Source organism: Pteronotus mesoamericanus, unplaced genomic scaffold (genome assembly GCF_021234165.1).
Source record: "Pteronotus mesoamericanus isolate MK-2021 breed Mesoamerican mustached bat unplaced genomic scaffold, CSHL_Meso_final contig_68, whole genome shotgun sequence".
In the NCBI taxonomy this organism is placed as follows: domain Eukaryota; kingdom Metazoa; phylum Chordata; class Mammalia; order Chiroptera; family Mormoopidae; genus Pteronotus; species Pteronotus mesoamericanus.
In genome coordinates this window covers 2,271,559-2,289,441 of record NW_026555234.1, presented here as the reverse complement: position 1 = coordinate 2,289,441, position 17,883 = coordinate 2,271,559, and the positions used below count along the sequence as shown (strand labels likewise).

At 56.5% G+C, this 17,883-nt stretch overlaps 1 protein-coding gene across 1 annotated transcript in view; it reads right to left on the bottom strand.

Moving 5' to 3' along the window:
* Window positions 1-15,923, bottom strand: part of AFAP1 (actin filament associated protein 1) — an 88,032-nt gene extending 72,109 nt beyond the window's left edge. Inside the window, exons 1-2 of the mRNA XM_054581828.1 lie at window positions 15,855-15,923; window positions 2,165-2,256 (exon numbers count right to left, since the gene is read on the bottom strand). The gene's annotated coding sequence lies outside the window, so the exon portion shown is untranslated. The remainder of the gene's footprint in view (window positions 1-2,164; window positions 2,257-15,854) is intronic.
* Window positions 15,924-17,883: the final 1,960 nt, after the last annotated feature.

Here is a 17,883-nt window from a genome sequence, read left to right as displayed (position 1 = left end):
AGGATTTTATTCCCACAGGGGAAAAGCGTCACCGTTATAAACCCTGTGGCAAGATGACAACGTCTGTGTCTGAAGCAGGCCTAGCACGTGACTCCTGTGTTACAGAGGGAAAGGCTGAAACCGAAACATTCTGGTACTTCACACAGACTGAGGGCAGGACAGTTCAGTTCAAATAAACCTCCAGGGGGGACGACAAACCGGTGAAGAGGCCGGCCACTCGGGGCGTCCCCGCTCACAGGCGGCCTGGGCCGCAGGGGCCGGCGCCCGCTCGGCACTCTGGCTGGCTGGCTGGCTCTGGCCGTCCGGGCTGGGCTCCGCTCTGCAGCTCTCGGAGGCCCCCTCCGCCACCGGGAGCCGAGCGTCCTCGCCACGAGCTGGGGTGAACGCCGGCGACCGCAGCCCACTCACCGCGAGGGAAGACAGAGGGCATGCACGCAAGCAGAGCCGCTCTCAGGGCCCGGCCCCCTGTGAGCCCCTTGTTTACGAGTAGCGATGCGCATCACTGAAGGGAAGTAAACTTCCTTTTTCACTCTCCCAGGCTCACCCTGGGAAGTACAATTAGCAGAGACTAGCAAATGAAGGAAACCAAAATACTTGCTCACTTTTTAATAAGCGATATTTTAGAAAGGTGGGTGGGAAAGAGGAGAAGGGGGAGGAAGAAGAGGAGGAAGAGGAGGAGCAAGAGGCGAGGTGGGCCGAGTTTCAGAGCACACAGGCCAGGCCGGCTCTCCGGAGGCCTCCTTCCTCCGGGCCACCAGACAGCAAGCGGAGAGGGTGCGTCCTCCCAGCCACTGCCTCTCCTGCACACCATCTCTGAAGGGGCTCAGAAATGACAACACCTTGAAATGGGGGTGTGCTCTGGGCAGGAGAGCTACAATTTTCCTAAAGAAACCACAGCACAAAAAGTGACCCATGTAGGAGGTACCGCTGCTATAAATACTTGGCGGCAGAAGCTGATGTCATCCCTCTGTCCAGGAGACACCCAAACAGAACTTGCCAAAAGAGCAGAGAAAGCACACAGCAGGAACCCAGCGTGGTGAGTGCAGGTCCAACACACCCTCCAGCACCGAGGCGCACGGCCCCCTGCGCTGCTTCCCCCCAGGCATCCCAAGGCTTTCTGGCTGCACTGGCGTACCCCGGGTCTCGGCCAGCAAACTTCCAGGCCCCACTTAACCCCCAAAGTCCCTCAGCAAAACCAAAGACGCGTGGGAATTTTTCGTCCAAGTGGGTAATGGCAGGGAAGTCTGACCTGTCGTTACCAGCAGCAAACCCACCTACTGTGAGATGCCCCTTGCTGCGTGTGGGCCCATCGCTCCAGTCCCAGGGCGACTCCCACCCACAGGACTGGGGGTGACGGCGGGCCAAGCGGAGGGCCGTCAGCACGACCTGCCAGGCCACGGCCCGGGCAGTGTGAACCCAGCCACTCAGCCTCAGGGAGCCAGCGTGACAATCAAAACCGAGCATTTCTGAGACATGTGTGTATGAGAGCGGGACCAGGGCCAGGCTGCACGCGACAGGGTGCCTGGGCCAGTGCAGAGGGCCCTGCTCCGGCCCCATCGCCCCCAGGCACGCATCCATCCGTGCGGTGGATGACCCCCTTCCCCCGATGCCACACACGCTCTCAGGAAAAGCTCCGGGGCAGCACCGGGCACATGGAGCGCACACAGAAATGCTTCCTGAAGGGAGCGGATGCAAATAACTTGAATGTAACAAGAGTTTTTAAAAATGTGTTATGTCTCTTGGAAATAATGCCATGGGCTTGAGGAAGTGGCTTAGCTTCTCACCGCCACAGCATTACCGCTGGCAGCATGTTACAAACAACAGCATTCACCCATCAGCTCGGTGTGAAAATGCTAGGGCCCACCTCATGGACGGAGCTCGGCACCCAGGGCGCAGCTCGCAGCAAGCGCTCAGTAGCTGAGCGTGCACAGGAGCCGGCACCGCCCTGCAGTCCAGCAGAGGCATGTGACTGGGTACCCGTGCGGACAGCCAGGGGCGGGGGAGTTCGGGAAGAGCGTGCATCAAGCACTCACTACTTTGTTTTTAAAAATACCCCCAAACTGCACACATGCGTTTGGAAGTGCACTTGGGAAGATCCGGAAGCAGGATCACGGGTGGCAACTCATCACGGTCTCCGCAAAGGCGGCGGGAGCGCAGCACTCACCGTCTGCGTGTCGTCCCCGGCTCTGCCGCAATGTTCTCAACGAGCATCTACTCTCCGCGTTCAGAGCTTCAGAGGACTTCACTGCGGCTTTTCTGTAGAAACAAGCAGAGCATCAGGAAGCAGAAACAGAGGTAAAACTGAACGACTAGCGTCAGGTGCAGGCGGGGCGCGCACGGGTGACCGCAGCACCATTCTGCCGACACAGGACACCATCCCTCTGTCTTCCCTCCTGCGGGAGTCCGAGGCTCGGCGACTGAAATTTTCCCAGGCAGCCTCCTGCCTCTCTCCCTCTGCCGTCCTCAGATCCCAGCCCCGCAGAGGGACTTGGACCACCGGCCCCCCTGGTCTGGGCACCTGCTCCGTGTGGTGAGCCTTCTACTGCGTCTGAACCTGGGGTGTGGTCCCCAGCGGTCACAGGTGCGCCTTCGTTTGTCCGTCGGCTCCACCACACTTGGCACGGTGCAGGGAATAGGTCAGCGAGCAACCCGGCTTAGAAGACATACCCCTCGCCGTTCCACTTGGACCAGGGAGTGGATGTGCCTGCCTTGGGCGGCCCCGCTGCTTGTTGCCACGAGCAGGGCAGAGCCAGGGCTCCTGACTGCCAGGAGAACACTGGTGTGCAGCCCCACAAAAACGGTCCGGAGGTTGCTGGCCTTGGCAACAAGCACGACTGGGAGATGGGTCTGGTCTCTCACGGGGCGGGGTGGCCCAGAGGCCTGAACTCACACTGTTAGGAAAACAGCAAAGCCTGATGAGATATGAAGATCGTCCATCAGAAAGAGAGCCTGATTAACAGAGGGACGGGAATTCACAGTCTGTCGCGGGCCCAATGTCCCAAACAAAACAGAACGCGCCTGAGTAGAAAGGCTAAGACTGATGAGCAAATTCAAAATAGATGCCCAACCCTCCTGACACGACCACTGAACGCAGGGCAGCCAGCTGAGCGTGCACACACACTCTCAGTGCGCGTGCGACACGGCCGTGTCCTGGGAATAAGAGGGCTCTTAGGACTTTGTCAGGTTTTCTTTAACAGTGTTAACTTGAGTCCTACGTCATAAGTAAATATACATTTAAACACATATGAGTTGTACTATTCAATTCACATATCTGGGAAGCTTGACAATATCCAAATTTCTATGCACAGTTTTTTCGGACTACATTTGGTGACCCCATGTTAGGGGGCCACCCTTCTCCGAATGGCAGCTAAACCCAGGGGCCTTATCTGCATCTCATCCACATTTTTATGCTGTCACTATAATGGGTAAAGGAAAGGAGGAAAGATAGCTTAGTGAGCAAGGACGCAAACTTAATTTCTAAACTGTATTTGCTTCTCTAAGCAATCCTCTAAATCATATAAAAAACATAATTAGCTGAACAGAGAAGACTTTCTCACATTAAAAAGGTTACTAACAAAATTCCCTACTGTTCCTTGCCAAGAAAATTGCAACCATGAAAGACAAAATGCCCGCACTGCCCCCTTAAAATAAACCTCTATATCAAAACATTTAAAAAGTCAAAAGACAGCTGAGATAGGTTTTCAGATTAAACAGCAGAAAATTCCGAGCTGCCTTTTCAGGAATGTCCAAGACTCTCAGTAAAAAGTTCTCTAAATCTCAAAATTCCTTTCCACACACACAAAATAAGGTTTATAATCCAGAAGAGGAACTAAGTAGTGCGTAATCATTAACTTGTCAAGAGCAATATATATTTTATACCAGCTTGCCTCCAAAGAAAACAAATTGTGAAATTAGAAGACTAAATCTAGGCTGTAGCTTAACCATCTACTGTGAGACCAGGCAACCTACCTACCTAATCTCTCTTAGCTTCAGTTTCCTATTCCTTAAAATAGGGGCATTTTTTAAAAAACCTGTCTGTAAGATAGACAAAGAACAAAACATTCAAGAACACACTGCATTCGCAAGGGTGTAGGAAATAGGCCATCGCCCTGGCCAGTGTGGCTCAGCTGGTTGGAGCATCATCTCGTAAATCAAAAGGTCGTGGGTTCGATTCCTGGTCAGGGCGCATGTCTAGGTTGCGGGTTCGGCCCTCTGTTGGGGTGCATAGGAGAGGCAACTGAGCGATGTTTCTCTCTTGCATAGATGTTTCTCTCCCTCTCTGTCCCCCTCCGTCCCCCTCTCTCTAAAGTCAGTGAGCAGGTTCTACCCTGGGGTGAGGATACAAAAAAAGAGAGAAAGGAAACAGGCTCCTCCCACGTTCACAGTGAGGGAGCCCCCGCCCCGACGAGCAGGAGCCGTGCGCTGCCAGTCCAGCCTGAAGCGCGCCCCGTGCCCCCGCCCCTCCACCTGTGGCCGCCCACCGGCCGCCGCCACGCGGCGGTCTTCCTCACTCCAGGAGACAGGGAGCGACCCGAGCACCTGCCACAGGGAGCCAGCCAAGAGCAGTTCACATTCCGCTCACCGCGGCGCGTGTACAAAGAAGACACAACTCCCCATAAGTACTTGACTGTGCACAGAACGCCTTACAGAGACTCACCGGGAACAGTCCGGGGCTGCGGGGTAGAGGCCAGCAACGGGGCAGGCCCCCCTTCTCTAGGGCTTTTGGAGTGGCATCCTGTTGCTTATTTACATTCAAAGCAAAGCACCGAAGTAAATATTCTAACCCGATTATCAAAGACATGAGGCGGCTAATAATGCTGAGCTCACAGGGCCATCATGTTCACTAAACGGGAATGAGCCCTGAGGATGAAAGAGCAGCTGGAATTTGGGTGTCAGAGGTGGGGCCCCGAAGGGGACGCGCCCGGGCCTCGCCGGGCAGCAGGACGTGAGGAGGCAGGCGGGTGACGGCGCTGTGCCCCGAGAGCGCCCGCACACGTGGGAGAGCTCACGTCCTGCGCCGGCTCTTAGGCCGGGCCCGGGAAGGGGCCCCAGGACCAGCGGCCTGTGCAGCCGACGGCAGGGAGAGGAAGAAATCCAGACCCGCAAGCTGCTCGCGGCGGCCCTGAGGCCAAGCCAAGGAGGCGCTACATCCTCCCGAGGGAGAGTCAGGGCCCGGAAGACAGGGGACGCTAGCACCAGGGCGCCACAGAGGACTTAACCCAGAGATGGGACCGGCGGCGCGGAAGAGGAGTTCGGGAGCCATGCACCGACAAGACGCAGCTGTGAGGATGCGCACAGTACTGGCCTGGAGGGAGGCGGGGGGGACCCAATTCAGTACCTAACTGACCTTTCAACCGCGGTGAAACAGCAACGGAATGAGTAGGAAAAAGGTGTGCCTGTATGTAAACAGAGTGATATTTTTACATGTATGATATAGGCCAAATGCAAATTTCTGTGATAACAAGAGGCAGAAGCGGAGAAAAACAGAATCAGTTACCAAGAGTTCGTGTTAGACTGCACAGCTCGCCTTTCCTGCAATCACGCGGCGGCAGCCAGAGCCCCGGATTTCCTCCTGGCTCTGCCACGAAAAATGCTAGAGCAGCGCGCCTGTGTCCCCAGGCTACCTGGAAAATCCGTGGGCCAGCCCCGCAGATTTCTGAGAGCCTTCCAATGTGCAAGGCCCAGGAGCAACGCCTTAGTACCAGCAAAGACAGCAAAACATGCCCCACCGACTGGGGGAGCAGCGAGACTCAGCACACAGAGAAAGGCCCTACAGGTGACATGGGCAGGGATGGGGACCGACCCCAGACAGGATGACAACAGCTGGCCGTGGGTAAGAGCCGATGCTCGGAGTGGATGACGACACGCCTGCACTGAGGCCACCCTGGTGTGAGCCCTCGAGGCCGACGGACCCACGGCTTACAGGCCCGCTGGCTCAGGCCGGCGTGAGCATCTTCCTCCAGGGGACACGCAACATCTAAATAATGCAAGCTCATCTACTTCATCTTTTAATATTTTTACCAACAACAGAGAGACGGAATATACAGACAGACGATGGCCAGGCCTCATGTAAAAACAGAACTGACCCACGGCCTGCAGCCACCAGCCCAGGACGCCAGACTGCTCCAAGCCAGACTTGCGGGACGTCAGCCTGCTGTCTCTAGTGACAACCTAGGGAGCCAGGGCTGGGTCAGTAACTGACAGCCGCCATGACTTTGCCCCACTTCCCACGCAGGACCCGCCTGAGCGAGCCAGCCCTGCTCCCCTCCCCAGCCACCTGGGACGCCCCCTTCCGGCAGTGGCCCCCCCCAACCCGGGGACCCGTGGGCCCCACGGTCTCCTCCAAGAAGCTCTCCCACGCTCCTCCGGCCTTTGGCCTCTACCAAAACTTGAGCTCCAAACACACAGCTTGTGCCTTTCTCACGTGGTCGGTCTCCGTCTAGTGCCACCCGGGGAAGCCTGGAGCCAGGCGCGCTCCTCCAGATGGCCGGTCCCTGCTTCAGAGGCTCAGTGGGGCGGTCTCCACGTCTGGAGAGGCCATCGCTCCGCCCCACCCCGGCTGCCTCCCACAAAGCCCACCCGCCTGAGTCCTTAGCCACTCCCCACCATCCAGGAAGTGACCAATTGTCAAGGAAAGATCAAGGGCTTTGAAGTCCAATTCTTAGTTTAGGTATTTCATGTTTCCCTTATAATTTTATGTGTCCTGGGACAACATTTTTAAACATCTCTAAGCTTCTGCCTTCATCTTTAATAAAAACAATACCTCCCCCTAAGACGGTATTAAACGGGACGCTCTGTGTATGCAGCTGACGAATACTGGGTGCCCAGCAGCTGCGAGCCCTTCCTCAGGCCACCTGGCGCCCCGGGAAACGCCGACCCGTCAGCAAAAGGCGGAGATCCCACCCTCCTCACCTTCCATTCAGACAGGAAACGTAGCCAGGTTGACTTACTGAGATTCGTTTCCATTTTCCAATGCAGGGATGGGCCACATCCCAGGTTTTCTATAACACCCGCCCCATCCCCCCAGCGCCCCAGCAGACTCCTGAGATCCTCCAAAGCGGTCACTGGGAAGCCCCGTGTCCACCTACCCCATCCTTCTGGTTTGATGCCCTGCATTACCTCACTCTTCAATCCATTTCAGCATCAAAAACAGAACTTTAACCCGCAACATTGTTAAAAGGGTGGTATCTCACTCTTTAAATCCTCTTCCAAATGGAAAACAAAACTTTAATCTGTAACATTGTTATAAGCAAAAAAGATAAGATACTGCCTAAGAGTGAAATGGACCTTCTGTAAGCGGTCTGGGCTGGCCTGGGACTCGGTGGGTTCAGCCGGTCAGCAGTGACTCACCCCCGCCCACCCATCGGGCGGCGCGCCCCACACCGCCTCTCCGGGAGGGGCGCCGGGTGGGGCCGCCCGCTCGGGGCTCCTCACAGCAGTCAGGGTCGCGCCCCGCCACAGCGCCCCTTCTCCCTTCGCCATCTCAGTGTCCAAATGCACAAGGCTGTCCCAGAGCCTCTTCCCTCAAGGGGCAAGTCAAGCCATCTCGGCCTCTTTTTCTAGCCAAATCACAATTCGTCCACCTTCCAAGCAGCTCGGTCGGCCTGAAGAGCCGCTCTACTCAGGGCACCAGGGGCCCACGCCCGGGTCGGGCGCAACCCCAAGAGTCAGGGCTGCTCTTCAAGAGGCGCAGGAAGCCCATGTGTGCCCCTCCCTGAAGGATGGCGGCGAGCGCCTGGCAGGCGAGGCTCGCCAAGTGGCCAGGCGTTTCCCACGGGCCGCCGGGGTCATGGGCGAGCGCTCTGCGGCCGGCTGCCCACGGTCCGCCCCCGCCCCAACACTCCTTGCGTGACAGCGGACAAGCCCCCAACCGTGCCTCGGTTTCCTCTCTGTGAAATGGTCACAGTGACAGGGTCGCTCTAAAAACTCAGCACAGAGCGGGGTTTCACAGAAATGTTTTGAATCCATGAGTATTGGGCGTTATTAGACATATATGTTCACACATTGTGTTTATAATACACGAAAACTGTTGGAATACAGGCTTAACTGGTAACGTGCCAACTCCGGTTTTATGTTCAAAATTGCGCAGGAAAATGATTTCTAACCCAGAATTCTATACTCAGCCAAACTAGCAACTGAATGCGAGAGTAAAATATTCCAATGTTATACATGATCTCAAAAAAATTATTTCTTAGAAAGCTACTGGTGACACCTGAAAAAGGAGGCATCTCCTGCAGGGAGGGGTGCAGGGCATTCTCAGGGGACGGCGCGGCTGGAGGAGGACGGGCCGGAAGGCACGCCCTGGGGCAAAGCCAGAGGCCGGGGAAGAGTTGCCCCCAGGGAAGGCTAAACTGGGCCACTCCCTGACGCGTGTGAATGTGCTGGGAGGCAATTTCAGTCTGGTTTTTTTTTTGGGGGGGGGGGAGTTTCAAATAAATGACAGATACAAAGAAAAAACAGCAGGAGAAAGGAAAAAGTATAAAAAAAGGAAATGTAATCAAAATAGACTATATGTATCAGCTGTGAATGATCGTTCCATACCGTAAGTGCTGCCATGTATTTAACCAGAACCTTAACCGGAGGTGCACTGAGAGGACGTGGCGTGGGCGTGGTGGGGTGACGGCTAAGCACAGCCCCCCACCCCCCGCAGCGCCCCTCCAGCCGGAAGCCTGGGAGCCACAGCCGGCCCACGTGCTTGGGAGCTGGGGCAGGGTGGAGAGGGGCGGGGTAGGTGGTTGCTGTTTCTTTGTTCTACAGAAACTTGTAAGCTTTGGAGAACTTTTGACTCTTAAAACTATGCGCCTGTATAACTTTGTTTAAAATGGGTACTCAATTTTTAAACAGAATCTTGACACTTGACTGACAGGAATATCCTATTAAGTGGTGTGTTCTGAAGCTTTTTGGAGTCCGAACCCTGGAAAGGTATGGAGAACTGTAAATCCTCTCCCCAGTAAACACACAGGCGCAGATGCACAAGCTTCTTGCACAGGATTTCAGACAGCTGGTAAATTCTGGAAGGCCAGGTTTTAAAAGCCTTAGGATTACAGATTCTGGTTTCTTATAGAAAGTTTATTTCCAATCGGAGCTTCTCATTAACTGTAAAGAAAAAAAAATCCTAATGAAATGGACTTCAAACCTCCACATGGTCCAATGAGGTCCCACGTGGCCGTAAACGCCTGGCGACCATCGCCAGCTGTCTCCTTGACCGGAGGGTCGCACCTCGCCCCTCCCTGCGGATGGAGCGAAAGGCTGTGTTGACTGGGCTTGGCTTCAGCCTGGAAGTCGAGTGTCCGCCCTCAGGAACAAGGGTCCCCGTTGGGTTGACTCAGCTGTTCCCACGCTGGAAGTGGACGTGAATGCACGCACTCTTTCCCCCGTGAACAGAGGGCCCTTCACACAGCCCTTGAGAAAGCAAGGCCCCCAGCTCCCGCGCAGGCGTTTTTCCTAGTAAGGACTCTCACGACTCCTTGGCCAACTTCTCTAATCAGAGCAGGCGGCCTAAATACTGAGAAACACGAAGTTCAGCTCTGCTTCCGACTGACTGGTCCCGCAGCTGTAAACTCGTCATCAGCTGCAGGGCGAGTCAGAGGAACAGTCTGGCCATTTAACAGGGACCTTAAGGGGGTGGCCGATCTGCTAGAGATGCTGGGGCCAAGGTGTGTCCATCTGTGACCTGAGAGCAACAGTAACGATGTCACCGGTGTCGTCACAAACGGACCTGGTCATTGTGGAGGGCAGGAGAGTGGCCCCCAAAGGTGCCCTTGCCCTAAATACCAGGAACCTGTGATGGAGTCACCTCACAGAGCAAAAAGGCCTTTGCTAGACCTTGTGCGGGGGGGCGGGGGGTTATCCTGGGTTATCTAGGTGGGCCCAGCCGAATCATGTGAGCCCTTAAGAGCAGAGAACCTTCTCCAAGCGGAAGAGACACAGCGGCTGGATAAGCAGAGCATGGGAGCAGGGGTCGAGGGTCCTCGCTGGGCCTGGGACCAGGGGCGCATGTGCGAGGACCACGGAGAGGCTCTTGGAGCTGAGTGGCCCCCCAGCTGACAGCCAGCACGGGGACAGGGCTCTGTCACTGCCAGGAAGCACACGTGTCTCAGGCAGTCGGCCCTGCCGCCACCCTGGCTTTTGCCTGGGGGGAACCGAGTCGGACTCCTAACCTATACAAGAGCGAGGCAACAGGCCTGGATTGTGTGAGTCACTGAGTTTGCGGCATCTGCCACAACAGCAACGGGAAACTCAACAGTGATGTGTACACAAAAACACCCCGCAGAGCTCCTGTCCCAAGGACAGCAGTGGACAAGCAGCAACTGACTTCCTTGGTCAGAAGGCAGGATGGGCCACGTCGCACCCAGAACCGCAGACCAGAGACTCGGTCTGATAAGCACAGCCTCGGGGAGTCCCACGCTGCTTAGACACCTGCAAAGTATAGGTTTCGGGCAATTCACTGCCCCTCCTTTAACTCACACCCCTACCGATGCCCATCCTGCCTGGCGGACCCCAAGCAGCATGTGGAAGGCTGGACCGATGCGCCGGCCTGGCCCCCAAATGTCCCTGCATGCTTGTGGTGGCACTCACCAAAGTGCACTGAAGTTTCATCGGGGTCTGCTCCTCCCGCCAGATGGTGCACCCCAGCCCCTCACCCGAGTCCCCCCTCTGCATGTCCGTCCACGTGGAGCGTGGTACTGGTGCGGGCACGCGCAGGTGATCCACATAAAGGCCTGTCTACAAAGCCTGCAGTCCTCGAGGGCCAGCGCCTGTGCCCTTGGCCCCGGCACCCCTCCCGCTGCCGGCCTGGGGAGCAGAGGGCTTAGCAGTGTAGCATGGAGGGCAGGGAGAAAAGGCAGGAGGCAGAGAAAGAAAGGCCGGGCTGCCTGGCCGGTGGGGGACGCTCACATGAACGCAGTCAGGGAACAGCCTCCGGCATGGAGAGGGCTAGGGGCCCAAAGAGACCTCGGGGCACAAGGCTGCGGGCGGCCTGCTGGGGGTTTCAGATGGGACCAGGGCCGCTCTGCCAACCTGGACCTCGGACTTCCTGCTGCCCTTCCCAACCTCCAGACAGGTCACTTAGGAACTGAAATGTCAAGAAAATAAGCTTCCTTGAAGGAATGTTAACGGGAACATACGCAATTGAAGAGACTGTTAAAGGCTAAACTGTACACATTCGATAGCCTTGTTTACAAAAGAGTAACAGAAAATGAAAGTGGAATTCTGTGTTTCCCCAAAACACTAAAATATCAAACAATTAAAAAGAGAAAACAATCCTAAATGAAGTTGCCTAACAAACCTCAGATGAAAGAGCTGTATATTAAACATTTGGAATTTTAAAGGGAAATCCAGAATCATTAAATTCTTAATGAAGCATTGTTTTTAAATCTTTGGCAACATAATATTTTACAACTTACAAAATTCCACTACACTGATGATTTCATTTTACCCTCAGAACAGTCTCCTGCGCTGCACAGAACAGGCGTTAGTAACAACCCTGCTTCACAGATGAGGGACGTGAAGCGCAGCGAACTGCCTGGTCCTAACGGAAGCCGTGCTGGGGCCTGACTCCTTACCCAAGCCTCCCGTCCAAAAGAACGGAAGTAAGTTAGCTTTACTCTACGATGTGTATCTATTCCTCTCAACACCCAGAAAGATTCTGAGGCAGCCTGAATAACAGACACGTACACAGTGAGGACTCTAAAATGGAAGAGAGAGGGGAAAAGCATTCGGCAGGTGATGCGGGACAGGTGGGGGCTAGCGGACCCAAAGACTTTGACTTATCGTCTGAGAAAAATTTCCCTTTGGCCTTCTAATTTTCAGGCAAGTAATAGTTAAAGGGAAAGGGGGATTTATGGAATACATATTCTTTTTTAAAAAAGTGCCATTGGTTCTTTACGACAGGTGTATAATCAGCCCTTTGTCCGGGCGTTTGGGAAAGAGTACGGTTTACTCTCTTCCTTCAGTAAAGAACAAGAGGGCACCTTTGAACGTGCATCCAAACTCTACCTTCCCCACCCGCAGGCCCTCCCTCCCATGAAAGACCCCTCATCACTTGACTCCACAAACACCAGGCCTGCCACCAAGCGAACCCCCTCTCAGCGCAGAATACACCCTGACGAGTAAGCTTCCGTGAAAACGTGAGAGTAATACAATCTAAGGAAACCACAAAGAAAATCCGGTTGTTTCTAAAGATCCCTCCTAAAAAAGATCCCTAACAAAACAAATTATATGGGGCATGAAACAAAGCACTTTTTTTTTTTTAATTCTGAGAAGACAAAAGTCCCACAGAGCTGTGAAAACTGTGACTCGGTGGCATCACCGCCTGACCAAACAGCCACCGTCTGTCCGCCTTTTGTCCCTGCAGTCACCCAACCAGAATGACAGAGACACACAGGTGGTGTGTGTCCCACCTTCCCAGACAGACAAATGGGACAGGAGATTAATATCTTCAAGGAGTAATTACTGTATTTCTGAAAATCGGAGCTTTCTTATAAGCCAGTTAACATATGATGCATTTTTGTTGCAAGTAATCATTTTAAACTATGTGGTAAACCATTGCACAGAACCACATACACCTACACAAGGCCCTCCCACAATTCCGTGTATTTCCGACTCCCCACATTAAAACCTCTGTAGAAACCGGGACGCATGGAGGCCACAGTGGCAGACTTCATACGACACACAAAAAGTCGACGAAAGACTCCCGGCAGGAGCTCAACCCCCAGCAGCTTCGTTAAGGGACCCATCCGACCAATCAGACACAGTACGGATGCCAGGGAATCGTAATTTTGCAGAATAGGCAAGATAATAGAAGAAAGTTGCGTAAGCTTCCGCCACAGACTCCAGACTCTGGTCCCTAGTCTGAGACAAGGTGCACGCCCCATAAGAAGAAGAACTCTCACTTTAGGGTGTACATTTTCAAAGCTCTCCACTATTCAGACCACTGTCACCAACAGAACTTGCCTCTGCGATGTCTGGTTGAAAGAAGGACAGGGTTGGGGCTGAGAGCGTCCTACCCAGCTTAAGATCCTCGGCAGTGAGGAAACTGAAAGCCAGGGACAGAGGAACTTAATTCCAGAGCCTGATTTAGACCCAATAAATTCCAATCAAGTACTCTACACCACGCAGCAAACACCAGGAAATAATAGCAAATATTAATCTAAAAACCCTTTGGAGAGTTGAGGGACTACAGATTCTCAATCACATAAATTACTGCGTTGGCCAAAATGTCCTTTAAGGCAGCTCTAGTAGCACTAAGTTACCTTTAACTTCTTTGAAACAATTTTGTTAGATTGTATTGCAACAGCTGTCATTATCAGCAAGAATTTTTTTGAAAAATGTCAAAATTGGTAACTTTTTGTGCAGCCATTTTAGTATTGAAGATGGAAGAAAATACACAACATTTTTACCATATTATGCTTTATTATTTCAAGAAAGGTAAAAACGCAACTGAAATGCAAAGAAAGATGTGTGCTGTGTATGGAGGTGCTGTGACTGACACTGTGTCCAAAAGGGTTTGTGAAGTTTCGCGACAGAGATCTCCGGACGGCCGATGCTCCGCGGTCGGGCAGACCAGATGAAGCTGACAGTGATCAAGCCGAGACATTGAGCACAATCAACATTATACCATGGGGGAGAAAGCCGACATACTCAAAATGTCCCAATTAATGAAGTTATTGGTGAAAACAAAAAACGTGTCTTTTATTTTAGAGAAAAAACCATACGGACTTTTTGGCTGACCAAATACTTGAATGCATGGTATGGACAAAGGAGCCCTCATTAGATTTGCCTCCCCCCGGCCCTGGCCACAAACGGCGCCCACCCCCGTCAGAGCACCTATGGACCAGTCCCTGCGGCTGAGCGTCTGTCCTTAGAGACAGCAGCTCTCCGAGGGCAGGACAAAAGGACTTCGGAGAAGGCTTCAGAGGGACGGTGCCACCTCAACTGAGGCCCTAAGACCAGGAAAAGGGCACTGGAGGGGCTGGGGCTGGGGCCAGGAGGCCAGGAGGAGCGACGGCCTCCGCCGGGAGTCAGGAAGGGCCTGCTCGCTGAGCCTGGCCTTTGCATCAGCCGCAGCTAAGGCCAGGACATGTTCATCCCACTATTTATACATCATCTCGTTCACAATGAATTCAGTCTGGACATCAGAGCTCCCAGAGCTTCTGTCTTAGGCCGGACTGTCCCTAAAAGGGAAAGCCTGGCTTTGACTTTGCACCCCTCAGGGAAGAGAGTCATCCCTGGGCCTTGATAAGTGTTTTCACAAGTTTGATAGAAGGGTTAATGAACGATCCCACTTTCTTTAAGCAGCTGAGCACACAGAGCCGGCAGAGCCCCTCCAGGCCTTGACACCAGGCTGAAATCCTGCTTCCCAGCCGGGCAACCTCACCCTGCCGTCCCTTCGGAAACCTGACCTCCAGCTGTAACCGCCTTGGCCTCGCTCCGTGGGTGTGGATCCTCCTCCTTCAAACGCATTTCCAGCCCGCCAAATTCTTGGGAGCGTTTCCTCCACTCTCCAGGCGCAAAAGACTGCAAAGCTAAATCTGGTTTACCAGATTTTTTTTTTCCTCCCAATCCTAACGGAAGAATCAAGAAGCGCGGGGCAGAGGGGCTCGGCTCGCTCCAATCAGAGCCGGCTCCTGCTGGCCCGGCCTCGCGCTGCGCCGCCCGGCAGGAAACGCGGCGGCCTGGGGAGCCACCCCGGGCGGGTGGGCGCGCTGCCGGCCCGCACTCCCCGGGGGACCGGAGACCGGGAACCGCGGACCCCCGCGGAGAGGGACGCGGCGGGGGAGGGCGGCCCGGCGGCGCCCCTCCCGCCCCTGCTCGTCGTCGGGCAAGTAAGACTGTAACTAACAGCGGGGCAGCGGTCCTGCCCAGGCCAACTGCGCCCCCTGCACAGCCCGCCTCACCCCGACCGAACCCTCACAAGGACCCCTCACCACCTCGAGCCTCGCCAGCGGGCGCACGCGCACACACACGTTGCGGGGGTGGGGAGGGCAGGCCCGGGGTCACACTCCCCCGAGTCACATGGGGGCGCAGAGCAAAGGCCCCCCAACTCACAGGATGGCTAGGGCGCCGCGCGCGGGTCCACTAAAAGCCCCCCTCGACGGCACACAAACCTTCGGGCACCAGTGAGGGAGACAAGCGCCCCCCCCACTCTCAGGGTGGACAGAGCCCCCACGATCGAGAGTCCACGCTGCCACCCTAATTGAGACACAGTGAACCAGTCACACCGCGGCGGGGGCGGGGCCAGAGCCCCACCCGCAGGATGTCCAGGGTTCCCGGCGAGGGCCCACGCTGAGCCACCTCCGGTGACACACAGACAACAGGGGGCAGCCACACCTCGGGCTGAGCGAGGGCGAGACGGTGCCCCCAACTGTCAGGGTGGCCGGGACGCCGCAGGCGCGGAGCCCCTCGGTGCCACCCCGCGGTCCAAACCCTCCCGGGGCGCCTGGGCTTGGGGCGCCTGGGCTTGCGCCGCCCCGGCCGGTCCCCGTCCCTGTCCTCGTATCAGTCCCGCTGTCCCTCAGGGCGGCGGCCGCCACCTCAAGCAGCGACCCCGCGGCGCCCCGCTCAGATCTGCCGCACCAGGCCCGGGGACCCCGTCCCGGCCGGGATCCCTGCCGCCTGGGGCCCCGGGTCGGCCCCGGGACCTCCGCCCGGCTCCGTGACCCCTGCCCCCCAAGGGACCGAGGACCCCGCCCTCCGGCCTGGGGACCCTGCCCGGCTGAGGCCCCCCTCCGGCCCCGGGACCCCCACCCGCCCAAGCCCGTCGCCCGCATCCCGACCCCTGTTCTGCCAAGAACCCCTGCTCGCCCGGGAATCCCCGTCCTGTCCCGGGACCCCCGCTTCGTCCGCCGCCTCACCTCAGGCCGCCGCCTCAGCAGCGCTCGCTCCCGCCGTCGGCGCCCAGGCCGAGTGGAGCGGAACCGAGCAACCTGCAGAGCCGCTGCCGCCGCAACAAAGGAGTCCCGGGGCGGGGTCGCTTCCACCGTCGCTTCACCTCGTCGCCGTCTAAGGCTCGGGCTCCGCTTCAGCTCAGAGGCAGCCGGCGCTCGGACACGGCCGAAGTCGAACACCGCGCAGGCGCACTCGCCCCACCCGCTCCCCTCCGCCCCGCCCCCTGCGGCGCTTTGCGCTCAGGGCCCGCCCCCCGGCCAATGGGGAGGGAGACGCTCGTAGTGGGCGGAGTCGAGAGAAACAAAGGGAGGTGGGGCGGGGCTGCGCGGGCGGGTCCCGCGGGGAGGCCGGACGCTGGAGCGGCCCTATCCGCTGCGCCGGCCGGGGTGGCTGAGCGGAGATGTCCGCTCGGAATCCGCTCCGCAGGCCGTGCTCCTCTCAGACCCAGAACTCAAGCTTGCAGGCTTGGTCTGCCGCGCATAAAGAGAAATCGAGGCCCAAGGAGCGAGATCATCGGCCGCCCCACGTCACACAGTCCCACTCCCCGTTCCTCTTATTCATTCAACAAACGTCTGCACAGCTCGGAGGACGCGCGTCGGGGAGTGGAGGCAAACGCGCCCTCCCTAAAAGGGCTCCTTCGAGCAGCACCAGCGATTTCTCAGGGCCACTCTAAGGTTTGGAGAAGGAGCCAGGAGCCAGCTGTCACCTTTTCCTGGGCCAGACCTCTTGTGGTTCTGCTATTCCCAGCCGAAATGCTCTCCTTTCCTCACCTGTCACCCCACGGACCCGAACACCACCTATCACCTTTAACCCGTCCTTGTCCTCATATTTGCTTTTTCGCCATCATGTGGCCCTGCACTGGGTTTTCTTTCCCTACTTCACCCGCAGCTCCTCCGGAGTCTCCAGGATCCCCACTTCCCTGCTGGACCTGGGTATGTTGGGGTGTTAGGGTGGCCCATGGCTTGGGCCAGATGTCCTCCTGTTCGCCAGGGATGCTCTCACCGGAAATCTGATGCCCTCCCAGGCTTTAAACACTACACACTGCGGTGACGGCCAGACCCTCCTCACTCCCAGGCCTGACCCTCTCCCGGAGCCCCAGCTGGACACCCAGGAAGCATCTCAGACCCATCAGGGCCCAAACAAATGCCTCGCACAACGCCCCCAGCCTGCTCCTCCACATTCCTCCCATTCCCAGTCAGTGGCCTCTCCTGCCACACAGCTGCTCGGGTCAGAAGATGAACTCATCCCTGAGCCCCCGCCCCACCCCCCAAGGGCCCCACAGGGCTCCCTCTGCATGTCCAGGGTGCTCCTTGCAGCCCCCGCCACAGCAGCAGCTGTGGCTCTGTGTCTGAGGGATGCCACCCCCCATGAAGTGTGACCCCTCCAGGACAAGGCAGGGATCTGCCTCTGATCCATCTCTGTGCGCAGACCAGGGCCGGGCACCCTGTGGGCACACAGGAATGCCAGGAGGATGGGAAGGAAGGAGGGAAGAATGGAAGGACGGACGGAAGGGAGGGAGGGAGGGAGGGAGGGAGGGAGGGAAAGAGGGAAGGAGTGTAAGGTCCTGACAGTGACCGGAGCAGACTCCATTGCCCTTGTCCTGTGCACATACACATATGTGCGCACACACATACATACACATACACACACACACTCCCACTGAAAGCCTGGCTTCCGATCTGACCTGCCAAACTCCTGCTTGAACATAAGAAGCACCCCCCTGTCCCGCTCCGGCCAGTTCCGAGGGTGGTCTGGGGACACACTCAGAGGTCAGAACACACCTCAGGGAGTCACGCTGACTCTACCAGGGCGGCACTCGGGGCTTCTGCCTTTGCCTGTGCTGCCCCCTGCCTGACATGCTGTTCTCTCCGGATCTGGCCAACTCCTACCGGCCCTTCAAGTCTCGCCCTAAATGTTACCACGCCCGGGCCTTCCTGCACTGTGTACAACGGTGCAGACACATCCTAAGGTGACCCCCTCCCCAGTGAGGCACAG